This window comes from Saccopteryx bilineata, chromosome 5 (assembly GCF_036850765.1).
Source record: "Saccopteryx bilineata isolate mSacBil1 chromosome 5, mSacBil1_pri_phased_curated, whole genome shotgun sequence".
Lineage (NCBI taxonomy): Eukaryota > Metazoa > Chordata > Mammalia > Chiroptera > Emballonuridae > Saccopteryx > Saccopteryx bilineata.
In genome coordinates, this window is record NC_089494.1 from 11,158,804 (window position 1) to 11,177,996 (window position 19,193).

Sequence of the window (19,193 nt, forward strand, 5' to 3'; positions counted from 1 at the left end):
CACTGAGCATCTTTGCTAAAGGAATTTACAAAATTGTTTTCATAAAACAGACTCTCTATCAGATGTAAAGCCTCAAAAATTCTACTTTCTTGGATATCATAGGAATTTTAGGTTGGACTGCATTCTATCTGGCTAATTGTGAGGTTGTTACCATTTGCATCTGATAATTTAACTTCATCCCTTCTCTGTCATCTTTTTTTTTAATACCCTATAAAAACAATGCTCTTTATGTCTCATTTCTCTATTTCTGGCAGTATATAATTTATACACATAACAGTATCTTAGAAAATACTGTATATCATCACACCCTTTGGGGAACCAAGAAAGGAATCAAAGTAAGAGTATGACTGGTTGTAATTATTTCTATATTACATCAGTGATGGTGGGAGGGGGAGGTCCATGCTCTTAAAGTTAGTTTTGTTTTGTTGTTGTTGTTGCAGGATTAATGTTTTAATGCTTGGAGACAAGAAGAGAAAGAAGTGGTTGTTGAATTGGGGCCACCCGGTTTTCTGAGGCTGAGGATCAATAATGACACTGACAGGTGTTTACGGGTGACACTAATTGATGGAGAGAAGGCATTCGGTGGGGGGGAGCAAAGGGGTCGGGGGCAGGAAGAAGGGACTAGGGGATGAAGGGACAAAGTGCCCTCTTCCCCAGGAACTGCATCCAGGGCCATCCAGGTCTAGAGCCACCCAAGTTCACCTTGAAAAAAATTTTTGGGTTATTTTGATTTGTTCAACCAATTGTATCCTGTATCTTACTATAGGGAGTATACACACAAACCATATATATCTATATATCTATATATATATAGATACAGATATATATGAGTGTATACACACATACACACACATGCCATGTTAAAGGTTAGGCATTTGTTTTAGAGTTTTCTGAAGACTATCTATGAGATGAACAAAATTAGAGCTCTCTGTTTTAGCCACTCAGATCAGTTGCCTCCAACTAGAATAATGTTCATAACTCCGCTCTGTTTATACACAAACCGTATAATATCTTAAAGCTAATGTCATTGTTTTTCCCCTCCTCAGAGTACAGTCTGTTTTGATCTACAGAGGGAATATTTTTAAAAAGTGGATGTTTAAGAATGTAAACAGTTGGGAAGGGAGAGGCAGCTGTGTATGATTGACTTTTAATCTTCTGTTCTTTCCTGGCTTCTAATGGCCAACGACTTCTCTTTACCTATTATAGCGCATGGCTTAGGACTGTAAGTAAGCATACCACTTCTGGGTTTTTTTTTGGCTTTCTAAATAAAGGGCGGAAGGACGGCAGGAAAGGTTGTCGGGTAGAAATACCCTGGAGCGTCCAGCTCTTCCCCTGGCCCTGGAGAGAACGGGTTTCTGCTATCCGGGCCGATGGGTGCCAGGCCCCCCTTACCTTTGGCTCTGTGTGTGTGTTTGTCAGAATCTATTAGGCACGCCCAGTTGCTTGCATCCTCTACTGTCCAGACTCGTCAGGAAACGAGAGCTTTTACATGTAGAGTTTTTGCAGGAGGGCACGTAATAAAGGATAAATGAGTGCTTTTAGGAAGGCAGTCTCTTTGGCACACTGTCTCAGAAGTGAAGGTAATTCTGATGCCCTGGGGCCTGATAGGTGAAATGTGGTTTTAGCCGAGTTAGTTCAGATTGATCAGAATGGCATTTCACTATGTAGTGTATCATTGCCCTTTGTAAATCGAAGCTCACCCCCCCACCCGTTTCCTTTTATAAAAACAAGTCTGTGTATGCCAGTGGACTTCCTTTAGCTGAGGGGTTTGACGGTGCTTCCCCCTCCCCCACTTTTTATAGAATTGTCTCTTAAGTCCATGGTCTAGAGCAGCGGTTTTCAACCTGTGGGTCGCGACCCCGGCGGGGGTCGAACGACCAAAACACAGGGGTCGCGACCCACAGGTTGAGAACTGCTGGTCTAGAGCATGGGGTGTGAATTCCAGTTGCCATATTTACTAGCTTTGGGATCTTGAGGAATTTATCCTTTTTGAACCTTGGTTTCCTGGTCTTTAAAACAGGAATACTAATAAAATCTCAGGATGGTTGAGAATTAAATGATGCAATGTACATTAAAACCCCTAAACGTAGTACCTGATGTGGAACAAATGTTGGCTTTGTTGTTGGTGGAGAATCTGTGAGTGAGCACACGTGTGTGTGTGTGTGTGTGTGTGTGTGCACGCATGTGCACACTTGATATGTTTACCCCAGGCGTGGTTTTCTTAAATATTCAGGGAGTGAGGAGGATATAAGTATAATTTGAACAGTTATAATCAATTTTGAAATGCCTTCATTTTGTTAGTCGTGTATTTAATTTGTGGCATTTAAAATTAGGTTGAGTTTATATATATATATATAATATATTTATTATATATATATATCAAAAGGAGGAGGTAACACTATTAAAGGATTAGCAACCATCGCCTACTTTACTCACTGCCCTATGTAAAAGAAACGTCCCCAAAACATAAGAGCCCATCTTCTCTTTGGCTGAAATTACCCTTAATCAAGACATATGGACCTTAGAATATGTATGTGGATACCTATGATTTTCATAGAGACACATTTTGAGACAGTGTAAGTAGTTTTTAATTGAGTGCGAGTTGTGTATGAAACATTACAATAAATCCAGTAGGAAGTTAAAGATGAGAAACCTCAAGCACAATATGGTAAAGGGTGTTCGTCAAACGAAGCTATCATCACAGTCTCAGAAAAGTAAATACCATGGCATATTTGGAATAGGATATGACTCTACCATGCCTAGGTATAGATCTTACCTTTCAGCTAACAGAGTTGAAAAAATCAGGTGACGGAAGTTCAGGTGCTTTATAATTGCTAAGGATAATCGACTTAAAATAATGGGTCAACTATTAAAAGGATAAGTTCAAAGCCAAGTAGGAAGCACCTTCACAGCCAGTGGTAAACTAGTGGTAACCCAGGCAGAACTCCGCACGATGCGTGTGAGTGTTGGGGTCCCAGGGACAGCAGCTTGGAGGTGCCCCCTGCTGCAGACACGTCGGCAGTATTGCCAAGGGCGGAGGGCGTCCGCATCAAGCACCTACCTTCTCATTTCGGTTCCTCTTTCTGCCTGCCCCCTCCCGTCATGGTTTCTGGTGGTTTCCTGCTACCGGAAACCATGAATGAATTGTTCTATAATTGCTGAATTGTAGGAGCCTGTGCCTTGAGTTTTACAGTCACCGTGTCATTTAATCCTCGTCACGACCCAATGAGTTGGGCACTTGTAGCACCATTGTACCAGGAAGCCATAGGTCAGGGAGATTGCTCAGCGCCTGAGTGCCAGTAAGGGGTGCTGGGGGGGGGCTAGGGTCTCCCTGCTGTCTGGTGGCCACATGGGTCTCACAGTAAGGGCCTTGCAGGTGATTTCCAGCCCTCTTGTATCCAGTCGCCTTTGGTGAAATGTGTTCTCACTCTGTCCCAGTTGGTCATGTGAATTGTGTGTGACATACGCTGTCAGCAGTGGTTTGGGAATGAGCTCTGGGAGAGTGTCTCTGGCCATGTCATCGTTTCTCTATCATTTCCTAAAGCCATTAGCAACATACGCCGGTTGCGGCTCCAGGTCAGAGCATAGGGTCAGGCCTAGTGAATGAATGAAGTCGCCACCAGGTAGCCAGGCCTGTGCCTGCTGTGAAGCCTCATTGATGGGGGAAACGGGGTCTTTGTAAACTGACTTCATAATGAATCGAACTGAAGGGCATGCCCTGGACTAGGGCTGTTTGTCTTCCTGTAGAAATGGGGACCAGTCTCCTACGGCCTGTTGACCTCAATGGAAGTCATTAGCGTACAGTGAAAGTTAGATAGCATCCTTCTGTGTTTGTCTTAGTCTTTAACAAATTTTGATAGCTTTGGATCATTACAGCTTTGCTGCTTCCCCTGGATATTGCAGAATGTGCTAGTTCTGGGTCTTCCCCTGCACGCACCACACTGTGTATTACTTAGGGGTGAGGACACCCTCAAATCTCACCTCAGTGCTACTAACCAGTTTCATGAGTTCATTTAATGAAGATTCTAACTTCAAACAATAACCACATGACCAAGGAAGTTCTCATAATACCAGGCCTGGAACTGCTTTGATTGTTTTGTTCATACTAATCTGTGAACCTTTTATATGGTGACTTGGCCATAGAGTGGAAGTCACCGATATGGTATCGAAATGGGAATGGAGCATCTAAAACAAAGACTTGAATAATTATCACCCCGATGCATATTTTGGTTAGACATCCTCTTTGCCACTTTTATAGAATTCTCACTTTCATAAAACTTTCTGTGTTGAATTTTGGTTGAGTTCTCTTTTTATTTCTTGGGTCTGTCCTAGAAGAAATGCCGGTGAACCACTAAATGGCCAATGGCAGAGACAGAGGCCACCATGGTGAAGGGCCCGTGCTTATTTACTTCTGTCCAGGGGTTCTCAGATCACTCTCCTATTGACTTTGTCTTGCTCTGCAGGAGGGTGGGAAATGAGCAGTGACCTGGGTGCTCTCAGTTCTCATGCCCCAGTTGGAATTGTTTCTCCTCGGAGCTCTCTGGGGAGAAGCCAAGAAGAAAGGCCATGTGGTAGCTCAGTGGGTAAATCGATGGACGCTGTTGGGTATCACTTATGGTCTGGGAGTGGGGATAGCTCCGAGTGGGGGACAGGAAGACTGAGGAGTGTTTCTGAAGAACTGCAACTTGGCATGGACATTTTTGTGGTCATGTGCCTCCTTATGTTGTCAAGGCAGGAAAGAGTGGAGAAACCAAATAAACAGGGAGGCAAGCCATTGCCCATCTGTGATATGATTTTGTGGGGAAAAAGAATGTCAGACCATTTTTTGAGCATACTTAAGCCAAGTTCATCATAGGGCTGTTAACTACGTGTTAAGCGTAGCCTGTCGCTACTTGATAGCAATGGCAACATTGTGTGGCTAGGTTTTATGTGGAAGGCATTCTGTCAGCATCTCCGGCTGTGGTCTAGAGTGAATACAAGCTATTGCTTCCTTTGTGTAGTTGAAGGCAACAACAGCTTCTGTGGCTGTGTTTAAAGCGGATCTCATCTTATTGCTGTTATCTAATGGTTCAGTCTGAAAAACTTTGTACTTACCCATCTGGAGATCAACCTGATTTTCTACTCATTATCTGATTTTTAGAATTGAGAACCCTGTGTACCCTCATCGATAATGGTATATGTGCCTTTCCCACCACCCTGCTATTTTTCTTCAAGTTTAAATGAAGTTTATGGAGAACAGACCTAAAAGTGTCTTTCTGGGAAGACATCTGATACTTAGAAACAGCAACTGGAATTTCTGTCTCGGTCTTTGACTATTTTTTTTTTTTTTTGTAATAAATTATCTTCCACGGTGGGCATTTATTTCACAAGGCATAAAACAAAACAAAGCAAAAAAAAAAAACCCTTTAGGAAATAGTCTTCTGACGTAGGAGTAACCTCTTAAGAGAGCAAAGTTAGTGGATAATTTTTTAAAATTTGATTCTGGAACAGAGGGGACCTACTCCTTAATTTATATAAATATTTTGCTCCCAGATATTTGAGGGCAATGAGCATGACTAATGTCACTAGTCACAAAAGTAAAGGGTCTCCACTTTATAATGTCCTTCTCTTATTATCTCACTGAGTTTTGCAGCTGATCTTGAAGACTAGGTATTTTCTCCATTTTTTATTAGGTTGTGGAGGCAAATGAGGTCGGATGACTTGTCCAGGACCAGACAGGAATGACTGGCTAGGCTGGGCGAAGATACGGCCTGGGAGCGATGAGATCCACTTCCCCGCAGGGCTGACCCATCTTCCAGGGTCAGAGCAGGGTCACCGTGCTGCTGCTCCCCCTCGGACCAGCGCCCAGGGCTCTCCCCTCTCTCCTCACTGCTGCTGGGTCACACGCAGGAGCCTCCTGTTTTCAGGAGGGACAGAGGAAACCACGGGCCAGGACTGCCTAACCACATTAACTAGCTGTCTTCCAGTGGCAGGTCATGAGGGAACAGGACACAGCAGAGGGAAGTTTCCATTAGTGATAAATTAGGAAAGGCTGTGAGCATGGGGACGGGGGGCCACCCTTACGACCCTGAAACTGTGGGTGACAGTCAGAAATCAAGGAAGACCTGAGAACAGGAATGCCTCTTCCCTCCCACTCTTTCTTCCCCGGAACTGGGCTGGACCTCAGCAACTGTGGACAGGCACGTTTGGTGGCTTCTTACATCTCCTCAGCTAAAGGCAATGGCTCCGGGGCATGGGTCTTAGCCTCAGCACCATTGACATTGGGGGGCCAGAGAAGTCCTTGTTTTGTTGCCGGTGGCCACCTTGTGCGTTGTAGGATGCCATGGAGTCCCTGGTCTCTACCCGCTGGGTGCCAGAAACATCTTTCCCACCTTACCCCAACCCCAGTTGTGACATCCAAAAATATTTGCTGGCATTACTTGGAGGGGAGGCATGGTTGCTACGTCCGCAGATTGAGAACAACTGCTCTGGAGATATAGTGTGGTGCTTGGCGGCTGGGAGAGCATTTCTCAGCGGACCTGAGGGTCACTTTCACAGACCCCAAGTCTCCCCCTGGACACCGTGATCCCTCAGGATCACTGATAAGTGTTCTCAGTAAGGATCTTGTAGTTAACAACTGTCACCGCCTCTGGATTAAGAATTGGGCACAGCTGTCCTCAGGATGCTTCTAGTTGAGCGAGGCAACGAGTTCAGCACCCCAGTGAGCATGATGCATTTGAATTCAGATGCTTAATCCAGTTAATCAGGGAACTTTCCAGAAAACGCCACTTTTCCAAATGAAAAAGAAAAGGGCTGCGACCTCCCATAATGGAGGAAAGAGAGTGGAACATGAGCCACGTGAAAGTGAGACTTGAGAGATGAAAGCAAAGGACCAGCAGTGGTGGGGTCAGTGGGCGGAAGGTCAACCCCCCTTCTGTGAGCTGGAAGAATTTTGATTCCTCATCTGAGACTATAAAAGAAGTGTTTGCAGTTAGTTAGAAATCTGTCCCATCATCTGCTTCAAAGACTTTCGAGATGCCGGCGATGTATACGTTGTCAATTACTTCAGATTATCTTCGCGATTTCCTTCCCTCCTCTCCCAGCTGCCAGCGATTAGACGTGTGCATCTGGCAGCGATTTCAGTTTGTCATCAAGTTCCTCGGGCAGCGTGGGCTGGCTGTGTCACGCTCCTGTTCAGTTTCTTCCGATGAGAGATCGGGGAAAGGAATCCGGAAACAAAAGCCACCCGTTCCTCCCCCAGCAATTAGAAACATGCTTTAGAACCTGGAAATGGTGCACAAGAATTGTGCTTAAACGTCCGTTTAAGCCTCATCATGAGAACTCTTTGTAAATTCTCTCACATAGCATCCTAAGTCTTCCGTTAGCGACTTAGAAAGGGGGGGGGCTTCAAGCAACTCATCTCATTGCTTCTGGGAAGGCAGTTGACATGGCTTTTCCACGGGGTCTCTGTAGATGGCATTAATTTAAGAGCTGCTCAAAAATATGCTAATGCTGTTGTCCTAATGTTTAATTTGTGCTGGTCTCTGGAGGTAGGTAGGTCTTTTCCTAAAATCGTATCGCAGGGTTATAGTCTCTGCTTTACGACTACTACTTTTTGTTGTGACACTTTCTCCAGACCTCCCTTCTCTCGGAATTAATTTGGTCTCCCTTCCTAAGAAAGAGTCTCATCTTGCCTTCAGCTTCAGGCCTTTGCTGTCATCTGGTCTGTGGTTTTATTCCTGCTCGCCAGTTCCATCAGGGCATTTTTGGCTGGTATAGATTCAGGTATCCAGAGAAGATGTGAGATCTAATGATTCCTCTTTCTTGATAAGAGTGGTTACAATAAGAGCTACCATGTGAGGACTTTTGTATAAAGCACAGTGGTAAGAAATTTAACCTCAGTGACAACCCTATGACATGGGTTCTGATTTACCCCCATGTGACAGATGGAAACATTGAGATTTAGGAGGGTTAGTCTCTTTCCCAAAATCACAGAGGTAAGAACAGTGAGGGAACAGCTCATTTAAGTTGTCTTAGTCTCCTTTTAAATTTTCACTTGGAATTAAGGTTTGAGTCAAAATTGATCAGGCTTTAAAAAAAAACCTAACAGCCACACAGTAGCTCCATCTTCCTTCTCGAAATAACCTGTTTTGGATTGTTTTCTAAATTACATTTTAGAGTTCACAGTTGCATACAGTTTACTCACATATCACTCAGTCAGTGGCCACTCAAGGGAGGCACGTATTTATTGCATTACTTTATTGCAAGCAACATTATAGCTTATCTTTAACATCACCCAGTTCAGTAGAGGTCCCACCTGTGGCCCTCTGTAATCTAAGTAGTTTTCCATCCCCCTTAACGCTGACTTTTGTTGAAGAATTGCTTTCCTAGCCCAGAGATCTTTATGACTTTCATTTCTTTAACAGGAATCCTTAAGGTAAAACAAATAAAAATTCTAGGTTAAATACATTTGAAACATGCTGCCCTCTACTTAATGTATTTATGCCCAGTTTCATTTGGTTTCAGAGAACGTTCTTTTATTAGTTTAGACCGTTTAAAAAATTAAAGAAAGAACAGCTTACTTAACTTCAAAGAATCCTGGATTAAATTCTTCCTAACATTTTCCTCTTGTTCTTCTCAAAGCAATAGGAAAGACATAGGCTGAAACCTTTTTGTCTGTGTTTTATGATAAGGGCTTCCAGGAGAAGTCAATTAGGTGTGTGTAGTAGGGAAAGTCTTCTACTGATCTTGAACTTCCTGGGAACAGTTGGAAATGGTTCTGTCTTCCAAAGCACCTCCAGGAAGATGATCGGGGCCACACATCTGAGGGACCTCGTGGTTGCTTGTAAAGATGCTTGTTCAGTTCAGTACATTTTTCTTGCATTACCAAATTCTTCCATAAAGTCAACCGCAACCCATATTATCGGGGACTCCAGCTAAAACTTGTGGTGAGTAGGAAATAGATTAAACATAGGTTTTCCCTTTTCTCTAGCTGCCAAAAGTGATGTCAGTGGTGCTAATGATCCTTACCTCAGCCCGCTGCAGACCGGGGGCCTCCGTGCAAAAGCTGTTTTCTCCTCTGGTTCCTGCGCTATTGAAGAAAACTTCATGATGGTTGATAAGAAACAACTGGGTAGCAAGACAGTGACTCAGATGTCAAGTGAGGCACTTGCTTTCTTGAAGCAATTTGTGCTTCGACTCCAGGGAGTGGGCAAAGAATGCAAAATCTATCTAGTGTTGAACAGAAAACGTGGAGGCAACATGGCTAGGCCTGCTTGGTTTCCTCTGGCCTCGTTACAGAAATGGTATTGCAAACGCTTTTAACCGTCTCTACATCACGTTGTAAACTCGGTTGCGATTTTAATTCCAGTGCACTGCTTTGTATCAAAGTCAGACCGGTGAAATCTATGCGTCCTGTATTTCTGAACGTGAACAAACAAACAGAGACAAACTGATATGCAGTGACAGTATAAACCTTCGGAAGGGGAATGAATGTGATTCTTCCGAGGGAGAAGCCTGCAGAAGTAGGTCCCGTGGAAGCAGAAGAAAGACTGGGTTTTATGACTGTCTCACTCAGGTGGGGAAGGTGAGGTGGTGTATCACCATCACGTCTTTGAGTAGCAAGCAGGTTTATTTGGGTTGAGCTCTGTGAAAATTAAAGCTTCCTGTCCCTGCAGCGCATGTGGTCTGACTTGAAATGTTGGGGCGATTGTTCTCCCAAACGTCTCTTCCTTGACTGCTGGCTAGACAGGGACCTATTGTAATATTGGGAGAAAAGAAATTGAAGGCATTTCAGTTTACCCCTGGAAGGGGGCTTTTTTATGGCGTTGACCCCCATTTGCTTTATTTACTAATTATTCTCTCGCTTTATAGGCATGTTCCCAGTTCATAAAAAGAAGGGGGGAAATAACCAATGTGCATATTCTTTGGCTTAGAAAGAGTTCTGGATGTTTGTTCAGATTTCCTTAATATATCACTGACAGAATCCATTTAGTTGTTGAGAACCATATGTTGTTGTTGCTGGTTTAATCTCCCTTCTCCGTAAGTCCCTAACCCTCTTGAAAGGCTTCCAGACCCTCCTCCTGCCCGTGGTGACTGGGGAAAGAGAAACCCACACGCTGACAGAAGTCACCCCAGCGGACCTCAGCGGGAGCCCACGGCCTTCATGTTGGTCTGTCCTCGGCCACTCCCTCTCCTTTTTTCCTGGTCCTAACACGTGTGCATTTCTTCATTGGTGGTCTCCTGAAGGCACCGGCCCAGCCAGGAGGCCTTTCACTGGGACAAAGGGAGAACTGGAGCGAGGTGGCCTCTCACATGTTGGCAGCTCCGTCTGCATTTTCTTCCCTGGCAACCCCGCACGCTGCAAGGGCCGGCCAGCAAGCTTGTTGTTTTCGCGGGCCCTCTCCCATGTGACTTGCACCGGGCGAAAGTGCTATTTAAGCAGCTCTTCTGCTTTGACTGATCTGTGTTCCCCTTTGCCATTTACGATCACGAAACCAAGTCTTCCCAGCTCAATGCTGGCCTATTTTTAAAAAGTGGTGGTTTTCCTTCTTTAGCTAACATGGCTTTCTCCTTTCAGCATAAAGTAGCGACCGTCATGGTCTTCCCTCTCTCACTTGGGTTCAGTCCTGATGTGAGGTGTCACCGATATCAACGTTCAGTGGTGATGGTCTTCAGGCTCGAAAACAAGGCTCTTTCAGCACGTGGGTCTGTCCTTCCCCAAAGTCTCGGGATGGTGCCTGGTGAAAAGCAGACAGGTTCTCCCCGTGTCCCACACTTGAAGCTCTGGATGTAGCTTTTCTTTCCTCTTTTCTTGGTTGACTCCCGTAGCTAACAGATCAGGGGTGATCATGCTGCCTCGTCCCTAGGGGCCACCATCTAACCCACATGGTGGAACCCAAGCTCGCAGCCAGGAAATCCCTTTAACAGGGGGTTCCAGGTTCATCAGGTGGATCATTGGCCTCATTTATCCATCTGAGAGTGCATGGTTGTTTGTGAATGTTGAAATGAGGAACACCCGTGCACTACCAGAACTACAAATAAATTTGATATTGATGATTTTAAAAATGAAACAAAACCTACTAGGCCCATTTGCCAGATTTCGGGTACACTTAAAAAACATAATACGTTTTCAGTTTTTTGTTTTTTTTTTTAAAACAAGGTGTTTTATTAATATGTAAGCATCCCAGAAGACTGGGTCAGCTCTAAATTAGTGGTACCATAAATTAATTACATCAGCATCAGTGAGGTGGCTGGAGAAATGAATGGCGCTTGTGGTAGTGCAAGAAAAGTGGTGTGAAATAAGAAATAAGCAGACCTGTGAAGATAAGCTATACAGAGATGTCACAAGGGCCACGCTCAGCATCCTGCGAAGGACAGAGCTGCCCACTGATATCTGTTCTCACATTCTTTCCAGGGGCTGTTCCCTGAAGGATTTAGGCTCTTGGAAACTAAAGCCAGGAAGCCAGAGGTATTTTCTGTGACCAACCTGCCTTCTTTCTGCCTCTACACAAAATTCGGAGAATGGGAATGGGATGGAATACCCCGAAGGCTTAAGAAGTTGGTTAACATTTTATATATTTCCTCTTCATTGATTTTTTTTTTTTTTTACAGATGGGGAAGATCCAAACATGATCAAAATATTATTCTCCTCTCCTCTTTAACCATTGATTAATATACTCTAATTGGTACTCAAGAATCTTTCTGTATTATACTCAAGAATTTTCTTTTAAAGTCACAGCTGTTTACATGAAGAAAAAGGGAAATACGCTGTTTTGACCCATTTCTTTAAGTAGAGGAATTGATTTGTACAAATTTTTCTAGTTGAGGCAACAATATAAGATTTCAAACAATGATCTCCATTGAAGAAAAGTCATTACTAGAATAATTTTTTTTCTCCCAAGCACAGATAGTTGAGGGAGACTTACTGTCTGGCTACATTTTAGTACATGACAGTAGCCAAGCAACTTACAATATTTTTATTCCTATTTTCTCAGTAAAAGTAGAAATTGCTAGTAATGCTCTAACCAGGCATTTATAACTACCATATTTCCCCGTGTATAAGATACACCTTAATTTTGGGGCCTGAAATTTGGGAAAAAATGTATTACATAAAGTAATTGAACTCAAGTTTTATTCATCATAAAATTCATACAACTTTTCATCACTGTCAACACTCCCATCCATTAGCTTGTCCTTATCTGTGTCTGATGACGAATCACTGTCCTCAACAACGAGCGCTAAAACAAGTGCAAAAAAGCAGGAAATGCACGTTAAAACATCTACAACCACTGTATAAGATGCACCCAGTTTTTAGACCCCAAATTTTGCAGGGGGGAAAAGGTACGTCTTATACATGGGGAAATATGGGATGTTGTACTGGACTCAACAAATTGTCAGAAAGTTTTAAGGCGTTTAGTACAAGAGAAAAAACTTGATCAGTGGCTTTGACTGAGAACACCCTATTGTTCTGTGTCACCACCTGGTGCTGTCTGCAGCCATGTTGATGGTGGAGACCGGTCCCTGGGCTGGGAGCGTGAACAGCAGCACAAGCTGCGTGTGCTTTTCAGCCCCCGGAGGCATGGTGCAAGGTGAGGCGGGCTGGAAGATGTCGACTCCGACCAGGTGCAGTGATGCCGCCGTAAGCCGCAGGTCTCCGATAGCATTGCTCAAGTGTTGACTTCTTGGATAATGCTTTAAAAATGATCTTTTTTCATTACTGTTAATGGGATTGGGTGGGTTTTGTCTTACAAGAAGACACACGGGAGGGTCTAATAGGTGCTGAGGTGGTGATGAAATTTTGTCAAAAATGTGATTTCTTGCTGCTACATCTCGGGACAGGTACATCGTATTTCTGGGTTCCCAAGTTATTCCCCAAAGATGTGAGTAGAGAAGAGGAGTCAGTGGCATCACTCTTTGATATTTGCACAGCTCTTCTCCAAGGAAACGTTCTGCTTTTTCCGTGTCCGGTTAATGTGTGAGAGTCAGTTGGGGTTGTAGATATAAAACCCGTTAAACACATGCATACTCATGGCTTCCTTTTTAGCGCATATTATTGTCTTTATTATTGCATTTTCGTTCGTCACTCAACAGATGTTTGTTGAACTGAATGACTGCAGGAACCTAGGATGGTTTTGTTTTGTTTTTTTAACAAAATCCTAAATTACAAAAATGTGTGATCTACATGTTTGCTTCTGGTCAAGTGATTACCTCGCTTCTTGATTCCACGCATGTAGAAGCGAGGATATTGGCAGTTGAATTTGAGTCCATGAAGCACACGCTAAGGTCTGTCTATAACATTAGGAGAGTTCCTTTCCAACAAATCTCATCAGAGCGATTGTGAACAGCTCTGTTTTGGAAACTTGGGTTTTGGAGTCCTTTGGCTTTAGATAATACCTCTCTGGGAACCATTACCCAGCTTAATCAGCCCCTTTATTCACCATATTTGGCTCTCAAAGCTGTTTGGCTGTCTCCAGAGATCAAATGAGCCTTCCAAGGGCCAAGGCCGGCTGCTATAGAGACCATTCAAAAGAAGATAGCCAAGGCGGAGAAGGCAGACACAAAAAAGAAATGAGAACTTGAGAAGGCATTCCAAAAATGCCCCAAACAATGGCTGCATGATTGGAATAAGGATTACCCCCAGGTGGCTGGATGGAGGACAGTTCTCACGGAGGGATGTTTGTCAAGAATCCATGTCATTACTCTGTAGCTAAACTGTATGTATATTTACACACACACACACACACACACCTTGTACAAAGATAAACAGATCTGACCTTCAGACGTTCCCTGTCAGTTTTTCTGGACCTCTGTTGCCTGTTTAGAGCTCCCTGTATCCATCCTACCCTTGCATGTCAGGATTACCTCCCGGCTGCTTTTATTTTTGTGTAGACGCCCGAGCTGATGGCACTGGTAGGTACCATTAGTGCTGGAGGCGTGTGATTGGTCAGGATTCCTGACAAAGGGCTTGGAAAGGCAGGATGCTAAGAGTATGGAGGGGAGGTGTAAACTCCTACCAGATGCAGTGATGCCACTGTGGAATTGCTAGGTGCTTTCATCTCCTGCTCCTTGAACATCGGTACTTGGGGGGAATCGCGGGGACGGTGTGGAGAGCCTCACAGCAGCAGGTTCCCGACTGCGGTCAGGCTCTGTCTGTCTCCTCCCCGGGCTCCCAGGCCCCGCCCTTCTGCACCCATGCAGGTTGCCACTGGCGGGAACAGAACTGGATGCAGATTTGTTCCTGTGCTGAGCTGTTTGCTCATGTATTCTGGAGGAGAGCCAGATATGAAAGCAACGTGTGACCTTCGCTTGTCCTTCATTTCACCTTCGGCGGTTTATTGGCCTCACCCTTTCATAAAATGTGGCCTTCAGAGTCGATCTAGTTTCTCTGGCAATGAAGGCGTATGGTTGGAGTCCTTCTTTGTTTTTCTGTGTTGTCTCCAGGTCAAGTCTTTATTTACAAGTGGGCCAATAGGCTGGTTACCTGTTGTCTAGGGGCAGAGTCCATATTTTGAAATTAAACAGAAATCCCCTCATAGTACTAGAGTTCTCATTTAGTAAATTTCAGCTTACCTGAGCCATTCTGTGCATAGCAAATCCTGACTGATCCCAGCCATGCCCTGCTTCAAGAGGAGAGACATAAAAAAAACAAACAAAAAGAAACAGTTATATTGCTCAACATTTTCATTGTGCGAATTCTAGAATCCATCCCTGTCCTTGCAGCTGACGTGGATTATCACCACTGCACTTTGATCCTGGGACAAAGCATGTCCTTGTTGTCCCAGTACTCAGATAAAGGTGTCTTGACCTGACATTCAAGGCTCTTCACCATCTGCCCCAACCTGCCTTTGGAGACTTAACTCTTTCTACCCCTTTTCAGAGGCCTTGCCCTCCCGCGAAGCCACAGTCTTCGCCTTGTTCCATTATGGGCTTTCCGTGGGAGCATGCTTTGCCCCTACCCAGCTCCTACGTCGCGGGTACCTGCTCTCCGCCAGCGCTCATGCTAAGCTCCAGTGGTGCAACATGCAACCAGCATAGACACAAACCCCGTTTCCACACCCCCAAATGACTTTCTTCTTCCAAACCAAGCCAAGTGGGTCAGCGGGGTGCTGCCCTTCTATTTTCAGCAAAATGTATTCTTTCCCTCCTCTGTGGATCTATCATGGAACTCACCCCTTTCTACCTCTGCATTCTCTTTACAAACAGAGCTTTCTCGCTTTCTCATTTCTAGAAAGCGGGGCTCTAGAGTGGAATTCAACTTCGTATTCTCCATTGTATTTAAGGGAACCATTTTCCTGATTTGACAAGTATTTATCGATTAACTATTCAGGACGTTCTATAAATATTGATGTTTATGGAGAGCTTTAGAATGCCTGAAAACATAGGCACGTCACAAGGACTCTCTTGTGTTGATACTTGAAAGCCCGAGAGGCTTGATGAGGTTGAAAGGTGGGTCTCCGCAGGGGAGGGGAGGGGAGCATGCCCTTTGAGGTCTGCCTTCTTGAATTGCTTAAAAGAAATGGGCTTCTGCCAAAAATACTTTATTTCTACTAGACCTAAATCAGATCCTTTTTTAAATTTAATGATTAACTTGGTCTGTTTTGCTCGGGTTTCCTTTAGTACCTAAAATTTTCATGTCCAACAATGGCGTGATAAAAACGGACTTCAGGTTTTTTAGTGTTACGCCTTGCCACTGCAAATTCTAAAATTGGCAGGTGACTTTTAATTGAAAGAAGATTCAGCATAGTTTGACTGCAACCTGCTTGCCCTATTTTGTTCTAGTTTTGCACAGTAACTCTGATGTGCAGTTTTGTTTTGCTCATAAGAACATCAAAGCATTGTGTATTTTTGTGTTGCTAAGCCTCGGAAACCTCCAGATCACATTGATTTGTTTGCCGACTTAATATTGACTATTTTGAGTTTGTGATGGCTTTGGACTCCCGCATTTTGAAAGAAAAAGAGAAGTTAAATACCGTTTGTTGACTTTTTTCATTTAAGCACACAGTACCGTTTGTGCCTGTGACGTCTATGTATCCGATAGGCCCCCCTCCTGAAAGCAAAACCTTAACAAATTGCTTTTGGGATGCCTGTGGTGACGAAATCTTCCCTTTTCTCTTTCAGAATGAAGACCTAAATGACCTCAGCAAATCCTCCTCTAACTCATGGGTACCCAGACTCTAACTATTTCATGATTCACAACCAGGACCTCACATCTTCCTCCTCAGTAGATGGTACGATGCACCCATTTCAGCTTGTTTACTTTATCAATCCTCAGGAGTCCGTTGACTGAACTGCACGTTCTTTATTGTGCCAAGCAAAAAAAAAAAAAAAAAGAAAGAAAGAAAAAAAAAAGCACTGTGACATCAGGACAATGAGTCTGCATAAACTTCAACCTTAAGGACTTAGCTGGCCACATGAGCTGATGTGCCCACCGCCATGTCACGAGAGAATGGGTTTCCTCTCATCTACAGGATGCATTTCATCTGCTGCTGAGACTGTGTGCGATAAAGCATCGTTGTAAATTATTTCACACGAAACAGTTCGCGTTGGGTGGAGAGAGTATTAAATATTTAACATAGGTTTTGATTTATATGTGTGATTTTTTTTAATTAAAATGTAACTTTTCTTACAGCGCACATTATTATTATTATTATTATTTTTGGATGTGGAACTGAGGTATGCGGTGTTCTGTTGTAAAGAGTGGAGCAAATGCTTAAAACAAGGCCAACAAGAGTAGACTAGGGTACAACCCTTGTTTTAAGATTGTAATTCAGAAAAATAATATAAGAATCATAGTGCCATAGATGGTTCTCGATTGTATAGTTACATTTGCGGATACTATCTCTTGTAATATAGCCCTGGTGTTGAGCTGAGATCCTTACAAGAACTAATCTTAATTTTGTATTTTTCCTGTAAGGCAATAGGCCATGTTCATTAAACTGAAGAAGGGTATAGTGTACTGGGGATATTTTCAAGTGTCAGCTTAAAATTGGCAATTGAATGGAAGCAACATTATAAGAAAAGGAAATGAAAGTCTTCCATTGTACATACTGTACAGAGAAGGAGACACCGGGGATCCCTTCCAATCAGAAGCTCTCTTTGGAATGAACAATGTGGGTGTTTGTAAATTCTGGAAATTTCTTTCTATTCATAATGAACTAGAGACTGTTGATCTCCCCCCCCCTACTTCTATAAGCTTCCTGCTCCATTGCCATCATTTCCTCCCCCGCACACATTAGGATGTTTCATTTCCTGCGCTGTCTCGAGAAAAATGGTCAGACAAGTGACTGCTTGTCTTTCATTTCTAACCAGGAATTAAAATTCCAGAGTGGTTTTTTGTTTTTGCTTTGTTTTGGGTTTTTTTTGGTATTTTTCTGCTTGTTTTTAATCATGGCCAGGACTATATGTCACTTTTTTAAAGAGCTTATCTCATGCTTTCTGAGAACCCCCAGTGTTCCATTATTTAACTGAATGTCATTTGGCCCATTTGCCCTGTTGGGTCCTAGCCTACTAGTGATTAGTTAATAAAACCCAGTGTACAGTGTGCCCATCCAAGCTTAATGACCAGCTATTGAAATATCTGGCCAGCAGTGAAAATGTTAATCCTTTTCTTCTTTGGAAAGTACTGCATCTTGGCGTTTTTTTCCTTGTGAAAAATAAATGGCAATGAACATATTGAGAGAGATTGCCTAAGGAATTTTTAACCTTTTTTACCTGGAAACTTCCTATAAGTGAAGTAACGCCCATATCCGGCTTCCTCGCAATCTTTGGAAACCCGATCAGAAAGTCCCAACCCTCTTGTTGAAGGAACAACATTTCATTTCTCTGAACAGCTGGGCTCCCTGGGCAGCAGTGGGGGTGCCCGGCAGTGGCTGCCACCCCTCATCACCTGGCTGGGGACCCCTGCTCTACTCAGAGGGGGGTGGAGATCAACGGAACCCCTCACACTGCTGAGGCCTGTGTTACTGTTAATTCAACCGGATGGCACGTACCTCACAGACTGTTGTACAATGTTCATTGTTGCAGATCCTAATCATTTGCATGCTCATCAGTTTCTAAGAAAAATAGGTCTGTAGTCATAAGAATCCATTGTTTTCAAGGAACTTACTGAATTACATCATTCCCTATTTGGAGAGAACACTACCAATTTAAAAAAAAATCTGATAGGAAAGGTTCCTTTTTTTAAAAAAACTTTTTATGAAAAACACTTTGTTGAGCAAACAAACTTTTATATTTCAAGTATTCTGACTTATACTCTTGCTAGTAGTGTAGGGAAAAGCTAGCTGGCCCTCTCTCTTCCACTGAGGACTTAGGGAAGCTAAACAGAAATCAGTGAACGAAGCCAAGCCAGTTATGATTTCTCAAGGAACCTAAACTTGGAATGATTGTCACCAAGATACCTCTGCATGTGGAATTCTATCAAAGTGTTTTGGATGAGGACAGAAATGATCAGACTGGAAAAACCCATCTCTTGGTTTCTGTTTCTCTGATGTTGTGTTCAGTTAAATAGCATAGGGGTAGAAATTCTTATTGAAGCTGCTTCTAGTGGCTGCTGAGCTGGGTTTGATGCTAGTATCAAACGTCACCAACTTAAAACAGGAAGTTGCTGGAATTTAAGGCAAAAAAAAAAAAAAAAATACCACCCCTCATGCTCTGGCTACATGAGAGGTTGATCTTGAGTAACTTCAGCTGCTCAGTCCTTGTGTTCAGTTCCTGTTGAGGAGACTGGGCTTTTATCTATTTCCAAGTATTTGTAGGCCCAGCCAAGGGCTTACATGAATGGGATTCAAGTAACCTCTGGTTAACCTGGAAGTTAGTGGCTTTTTCTTCACGAAACCAACCTTTCACAGCTTTTTTTAAAGGAAACTTAAGCAAAGTTTAAAAGTTTTTCTTTGGAAAGAGCAAATGTATTTCATGACTTTGATAATATCTTCATTTTAGGCAGAAAAAGGAAAAGGAAAAAAAAAAAGTCCTAGAACCAGCTAGCAGTGAAGAGAAGCTATTAATGATCAACCCGCCTGAGTCAATAATGACAAACCAGGGCCGATGTTACATTGGTGGCTATTTCTTGCTAACTTTCAAAGGTCAGGGACCCTCTTGACTCATCTAGGTTAACTGCAACCAATATGGATTTATTAAAATCAGCCAGAGGGAGAGATTTTTTAGCCTTTCCTTCCCCTGACTATTGTCTCCTAGCTAGATGTCTTAAAAGTTGA

The 19,193-nt window shown here is 43.3% G+C and overlaps 1 protein-coding gene across 1 annotated transcript in view; it reads left to right on the forward strand.

Annotated features, from left to right (window-relative positions):
- IRS1 (insulin receptor substrate 1) overlaps window positions 1–18,956 on the forward strand; it is a 55,099-nt gene extending 36,143 nt beyond the window's left edge. The window contains exon 2 of the mRNA XM_066233675.1: window positions 16,099–18,956. The gene's annotated coding sequence lies outside the window, so the exon portion shown is untranslated. The remainder of the gene's footprint in view (window positions 1–16,098) is intronic.
- Window positions 18,957–19,193: the final 237 nt, after the last annotated feature.